Genomic DNA, 7,748 nt, shown 5'->3' on the forward strand with positions numbered 1-7,748 from the left:
TGGGGGTCGTTCGTGTACACAACAACATGCATATAAAATTCGAAACACATACACACACACACCATGCATACTTTGACTCGTACCACATTCATATCATTGATCTGACACTGAGATTCCTCTACTTTCAATGGTTTACTGATATCAGTCCCTAATTTTTACTCCTCTAAGGGGACGAGGCCGTATAGCGGTTATCTCCCCCACCGCGTCAGGGTACGTATGGTTGGGATTCCCACCCATATCAAGTTGAATTCTCACAGTGTCAAAACATTTATTCATGCAAAATATCGTAACCAGAAGGGTGTAGAAGAAGAATTGCACTCGACCGAAATTTCAAAAATACGAAAATAAATGCACCGAAAATACACAGTTTAAAACAAGCCCACTTACCTTAAATTTCTTGAAGAAAAACGTGAAAACTCCGGTGGCTGGACTGCGGCAGCGCTTCGCTGTGCTCGAAAATCCTAAGGAACTAGGGGAGGGGAACTCGAAATTTGTGAGTAAAATGGTGTGATTTTCGAGACACTGAGCCCTCTTATTTATAGGGGTTGACTGCTATCCTGATCGTGTATCAAATCGCGTTTGAATCTGAATCAAATCTCCATCTAAAATCGTGATCAAATCTACATTTATTCTTTATCCTAAATTTCGAAATGTATGTATATATCCCAAGGATAATTTTCGAAATTATGCCTTGCCCAGTCTGCAAAATTTCGACTTTTGTGTCTAATTCCCAATATTCGGTAGATTTTTGATTTCCTAAAATAATAAAATTATATTCTTAAATCCCACAAATTTGCTTACTTAAATCCGAAATTTAGTGGTATTTTTCCACAAATAATATTTGGATTATATTTCCTAAAATCCCGGTAGTTGAACTTTTAAATATTTCCCAAGACTGCATTTATCGCGTAGACTCTCCCTACTATTTTCGAAAATCCTTAACAAATCTTCCAATATTATTTTCGAAAATTACACGATAAAATCCTCAAGATTTTTTTTAGTTCCAAGATTGGATTATCTTCTTGCTTAAATCTTGATCCAGGCGTATCAAATCTTAGATCTGTATACGGTAAAATTCTGCATATCTTAATTTCTGAAAAAATATACACGATATTATTTAAATTCTTGAGAAAAATATTGTACCCGGTAGAATTATCCAATCTAAAAATTACAACTACTATCATGATAAAATCGAGATCTCGGATTTTACATCCCTCCCTCCTTATGAGAAGTTTCGTCCTCGAAACTTGGGTTGGCTTGGTCTAGGAAGAGGTAAGGGTATTGGTTCCTCATCCTTTCTTCTAACTCCCACGTGGCTTCTCTTTCGGTGTGGTTAGACCATTGCACTTGACGTAGGGGATGATACGTCGCCTTAGTACTTGGTCCTTGGTGTCCACAATTCTGATGGGAACTTCTTCGTACTTCAGCTCTTCTCCCAAGTTACTTTCGATCATGAGCGGTTCTGCTTCCAACACGTGGCTTGGGTCCGAGATGTATTTCCGTAGTTAGGACACGTGGAAAACGTTGTGAGTTCTAGACATGCTTGGTGGCAGTGCCAATCTGTATGCTAGCGTGCCCACTTTTTACAAAATCTCAAAGGGTCCTACACAACGGGGGTTTAGCTTCCCGACTTTACTGAATCGGACAACTCCTTTCATAGGCGACACTTTTACGTAGGCCTTCTCGCCAACGTTGAATTCCACTGGTCTTCTTTTCAGGTCTGCCCAGCTCTTTTTTCTGTCTTGAGCTGCCTTGAGTTTCTCTCGGACCACTGTAACCTTGTCTACTGTCATCTGTACGAGATCGGGTCCTACCACTGTCTTTTCTCCCACTTCATCCCAATATAAGTGTAGTAGCCCGAATGCCGAATTGGGTAATTAACGGATTAATGGTGATTAATCATGATCGGAAGGTCCGAAGTTGGTTCGGAAGCACCGAAGAGTTCGGAAGGTCCGAAGTGAGTTCGGTGGATCCGATCATTAGGTGTCAAGAGTTGGTCGACACGTGGGAGTTCGGACGTTCCGAAGTGTATGATCGGAGGATCCGATCATGAGCTGTCAAGAGCCAATGGACACGTAGCGTTCGGACGTTCCGAAGTGATGTTCGGAGGATCCGAACATGGCCTATAAATAGTGCTCGGATTTCTCATTTGTGACTTGCCATTCCTTGAGTTAAGTCTCCTCTTTGAGAGTTTTGGAAGGATTCTAGGGCTAGTTGTTGTTCGAGCGATAGCCAAGAGCTGCCGGGATTGGTAGCATAGCAGCGCCGGAGTTTCGAGGCAATCGACATCAAAGGGCTGTCGACGGACGAAGGTAAACCCTAAACCTTTGGTAGTACTAGGGAGTACTGGTTTTGCTAGCCGAGCATGGTAGTATTGTTCATTGGGTATGCTTTTGATGAATAGGCTTGGATTAGACCTGTTGTCTGGTTGTTCCAGTGGATTAGGATTGCAGTGATAGAGGTACGAAAGTACTATCCGAGATATCCTGGTTGAGTATACATTCATATATGTGTTGCATGATTATGTGGTGCATTGATATATGTCATATGACGCATGCTATTATGTCACGTTTATTACTGCACGTTGCATTTCACGTCGAGCCGTATCTTCTTCGAGATAGCCTTTGCTGTTGAGCTGTATCTCTTTCGAGATAAGCTATATCTTGGGACCGCTCAGCCCTGTCTTGTGGACGCATGGACACCGAGAGTACACAGTGGCCGACGGGTCGGGAGGGCTTCGGTGGTCCGGGACATTTTAGGTCCACGTCCGTCTTGTAGTGGATGCAGTGACCCAGAGGTGTACCGCGCGGCACTATCCACTTGGCGCCTCTAGACTGAGCATTGTTGAGATCCTTTTGTGACTCCTGTTTCTTGACTACCCCGGTATCATGATCATAGCATGTGCATTTCATATAGGTCTGTATACTCATACTTTTGTACTGGGCGTTCTTATCGCTCACGTCCTCGGTTTTGTTTATTCTTGGACACCCCATTCCCACGGGGCAGGCCTCAGGTTGGACAGCTCAGGAGGAGCAGGAGGAGGACGTTGAGTAGCTGGTTGTATTGGGTATTTTATTTTGAGTTATTCTAGACTTCGATTGGGTTGTATAATTATAGTTGTTGACTATTTCCGCTGTTATCTCTGATTACTGTTATTAGGTTAATTGCATGCTTAGTTCTCAATTAGTAGGTGATTCTGGAACGGGTCACTACATTTATGGTATCAGAGCATGCAAAGATTTTTGGGACATTAGTAATTCTGTTTTGAGGATTTAGGAGTTGATTTTAGTTTCCTTTCAGATGTCAGGAGATGGAAGCAGTCACGGTAGTGTGGGACATGGCCGTTATGGCGACGATGAGACTGGCCGAGAACATCGTCGTAGAGATCGTGACGGAGGACGTCACCAAGATCATGATGATAGGAGACGTAGGAACCGTGTCAACATTATAGATTTAATGAAGATTGGCACCAACAGAGATCAAAGAGTTGAAACAACAGTTAGCAAGGTTAGCTAACGGAGACAACACATCTGGTTTTGCATTCCAAACAGATGGAACCTTGTGTCTGTCAGGAAGAATCGTAGTTCCAGAAGATTCTAAATTGAGAGACGAGATTTTATCTCAAGCTCATAGGAGTAAGTTGAGTATCCACCCTGGAAGCATGGTAATGTATAAGGATTTGAAAACCAAGTTTTGGTGGAAAGGTATGAAGAGAAGTGTTTATCAGTTTGTAGCCAAGTGTTTGGTGTGTCTGAGATGTAATAACAATGATTGTTATTTCGTTTTGTTCATCCTCTAAGCCTGATTTCGAGGACGAAATCGTTTTTAAAGGGGGGAGAATGTAGTAGCCCGAATGCCGAATTGGGTAATTAACGGATTAATGGTGATTAATCATGATCGGAAGGTCCGAAGTTGGTTCGGAAGCACCGAAGAGTTCGGAAGGTCCGAAGTGAGTTCGGTGGATCCGATCATTAGGTGTCAAGAGTTGGTCGACACGTGGGAGTTCGGACGTTCCGAAGTGTATGATCGGAGGATCCGATCATGAGCTGTCAAGAGCCAATGGACACGTAGCGTTCGGACGTTCCGAAGTGATGTTCGGAGGATCCGAACATGGCCTATAAATAGTGCTCGGATTTCTCATTTGTGACTTGCCATTCCTTGAGTTAAGTCTCCTCTTTGAGAGTTTTGGAAGGATTCTAGGGCTAGTTGTTGTTCGAGCGATAGCCAAGAGCTGCCGGGATTGGTAGCATAGCAGCGCCGGAGTTTCGAGGCAATCGACATCAAAGGGCTGTCGACGGACGAAGGTAAACCCTAAACCTTTGGTAGTACTAGGGAGTACTGGTTTTGCTAGCCGAGCATGGTAGTATTGTTCATTGGGTATGCTTTTGATGAATAGGCTTGGATTAGACCTGTTGTCTGGTTGTTCCAGTGGATTAGGATTGCAGTGATAGAGGTACGAAAGTACTATCCGAGATATCCTGGTTGAGTATACATTCATATATGTGTTGCATGATTATGTGGTGCATTGATATATGTCATATGACGCATGCTATTATGTCACGTTTATTACTGCACGTTGCATTTCACGTCGAGCCGTATCTTCTTCGAGATAGCCTTTGCTGTTGAGCTGTATCTCTTTCGAGATAAGCTATATCTTGGGACCGCTCAGCCCTGTCTTGTGGACGCATGGACACCGAGAGTACACAGTGGCCGACGGGTCGGGAGGGCTTCGGTGGTCCGGGACATTTTAGGTCCACGTCCGTCTTGTAGTGGATGCAGTGACCCAGAGGTGTACCGCGCGGCACTATCCACTTGGCGCCTCTAGACTGAGCATTGTTGAGATCCTTTTGTGACTCCTGTTTCTTGACTACCCCGGTATCATGATCATAGCATGTGCATTTCATATAGGTCTGTATACTCATACTTTTGTACTGGGCGTTCTTATCGCTCACGTCCTCGGTTTTGTTTATTCTTGGACACCCCATTCCCACGGGGCAGGCCTCAGGTTGGACAGCTCAGGAGGAGCAGGAGGAGGACGTTGAGTAGCTGGTTGTATTGGGTATTTTATTTTGAGTTATTCTAGACTTCGATTGGGTTGTATAATTATAGTTGTTGACTATTTCCGCTGTTATCTCTGATTACTGTTATTAGGTTAATTGCATGCTTAGTTCTCAATTAGTAGGTGATTCTGGAACGGGTCACTACAATAAGGGTGACCGACATTTTCTTCCATACAGAGCTTCATATGGAGCCATCCCAATACTGCTGTGATAGCTGTTATTATAAGCAAACTCGATCAATGGTAGATGATTACTCCAATTGCTACTGAATTCTAGGGCGCATGCTCGCATCATGTCTTCTAGGGTTTGAATTGTTCTCTAGGTTTGGCCATCGGTTTGAGGGTGATAGGCCGTGCTAAGAGTAACTTTCGTTCCCATGGCCCCTTGGAAGCTTTTCCAAAAACGTGAGACAAACCTTGGGTCTTTGTTAGACAGGATGCTCACTGGTACTCCGTGCAGTCGTACAATATTGTCCCTATACAGTGTAGCTAACTTGTCCAGATTGTAGTTCATACGGACGGGTAGGAAGTGTGCAGATTTGTAAGTCTATCTACAATTACCCATATTCCGTCTTGACCTTGCCTCGACTTTGGTAATCCTACCACAAAGTTCATGGAGATGTGCTCCCATTTCCACTCGGGTATCTCCAAAGGTTGCAATAATTCTCCAGGTCGCTGGTGCTCTGCTTTGACCTGTTGACACACTTGGCATTTTGATACAAATTCTGCCACATCTCTTTTCATTCCATTCCACCAAAAATTACCCTTAAGGTCTCTGTACATTTTTGTACTTCCTGGATGGACTGAAAATTTGGACTTGTGCGCTTCTGACAATATTTCTTGGCGACGGTTATCGCTGTCTGGTACCCACAGTCGTCCTTTCATCCATAGGACTCCCTTGTCATCCAACTGTAGATCTTGAGACTTCCCGCTTTCGACTTGTTCCTTAAATTTCTTTAGTTCGGGATCTCGGTCCTGATTTAACTTGACAGTCTCTTGCAGACATGGCCGAGCGGAGAGTGAAGCTAGGGTGATCTTGCCTCCATTTTTCCGACTCAGAGCATCGGCCACTTTGTTCGCTTTACCTGGATGGTAACTTATAGTCAATTCGTAATCCTTCAGTAGTTCGATCCATCGACTTTGCCTCATGTTTAGTTCTTTTTGCGTGAACAAGTACTTGAGGCTTTGGTGATCCGTGAAAATTTCACACTTGGCGCCATAGAGGTAGTGTCTCCAAATTTTTAAGGCGAAGACAATTGCTGCTAACTCAAGATCATGCGTAGGGTAGTTCTTTTCGTGCGGTTTTAACTGCCTTGACGCATAGGCGATCACTCTTCCCTCTTGCATGAGTACGCATCCCAGACCTTATTTAGATGCGTCACTGTAGATGGTGAATTCCTTATCTTCAGTAGGTAAGATTAGCACTGGCGTGGATGCAAGTTTTTCCTTCAATGTCTGAAAACTTTTCTCGCAACCTTCGTCCCAGACGAACTTGGAATTCTTCTGAATGAGTTTATTCAGTGGTATGGCGATTGAGGAAAAACCTTCGACAAACTTTCTGTAATAACCTGCCAGTCCAAGAAAGCTCCTGATGTCGGTGGCGTTCTTAGGTTTTGGCCACTCTGTAATTGCCTCAACTTTCTTGGGATCCACTGATACTCCGGCTTCCGAGATCACATGTCCTAGAAAGGATACACTCTTAAGCCAGAACTCACATTTCTTAAACTTAGCATAAAGCTCTTTCTCCCTCAGTGTCTGTAGTGCGAGGCGGAGGTGCTCTTCATGTTCTTCCTCGTTGGGAGAATAAATGAGGATGTCATCAATAAATACCACTACGAACCGGTCCAGAAATGGTTTGAACACTCTGTTCATTAGGTCCATAAAGGCTGCAGGCGCGTTGGTCCGTCCAAAAGGCATCACTATGAATTCATAATGCCCATATCTTGTCCGAAAAGCTCTTTTGAAAATATCTTCAGCCCTGACCTTCCATTGGTAGTAGCATCTTCTCAGGTCAAGCTTGGAAAATGTTGTAACTTCTTTAAGTTGATCGAAAAGAATCGTCTATCATTGGAATAAGATGTTTATTCTCGATTGTGATCTTATTGAGTTCTCTATAATCTATACACAATCTCATACTTCTGTCTTCCTTATTCACCATCAGGACTAGAGTTTCTTATGGAGACGTACCCAGTTGAAATTGCTTCTTGTCTAGCAATTGTAGGAGTTGTTCTTTTGGCTCTTGTAGTTCAGTTGGCGTCCTTCGGTATGGTGCTATTGAAATTGGTGCAACACTGAGAACCACATTGATTTTGAACTCAACCTTGTGGTCCGAGACTATCCCGAGAATTATTCCAGAAAAACGTTCGGAAATTCTCGCATTATTAGTGTATCTTCCAGCTTGAACTCAATTTCTTCTTGCACTTCGTTCACCATTGCTAGGTAAACTTCTTTGCCTGATTTAATGGCCTTCCAAGTCTGGGAAGCAGAAAAATGTATTTCTGTCTCTTGGCATTGCCATGATACCTGATTTCTTCTTGGTTCACGGTTTGGATCTTGAAATTCTTACTCCGGCAATCTGCTGTTGCACTGCTCTTAGATTACCAAACCATCCATACGATGACATTGAAATCTACCAAAGTACTTGGAAACAAGTCAGCACGGAATATACGCGAATAGATGATGATTTTAT

This window comes from Primulina eburnea, chromosome 4, assembly GCF_022965805.1.
Source record: "Primulina eburnea isolate SZY01 chromosome 4, ASM2296580v1, whole genome shotgun sequence".
In the NCBI taxonomy this organism is placed as follows: domain Eukaryota; kingdom Viridiplantae; phylum Streptophyta; class Magnoliopsida; order Lamiales; family Gesneriaceae; genus Primulina; species Primulina eburnea.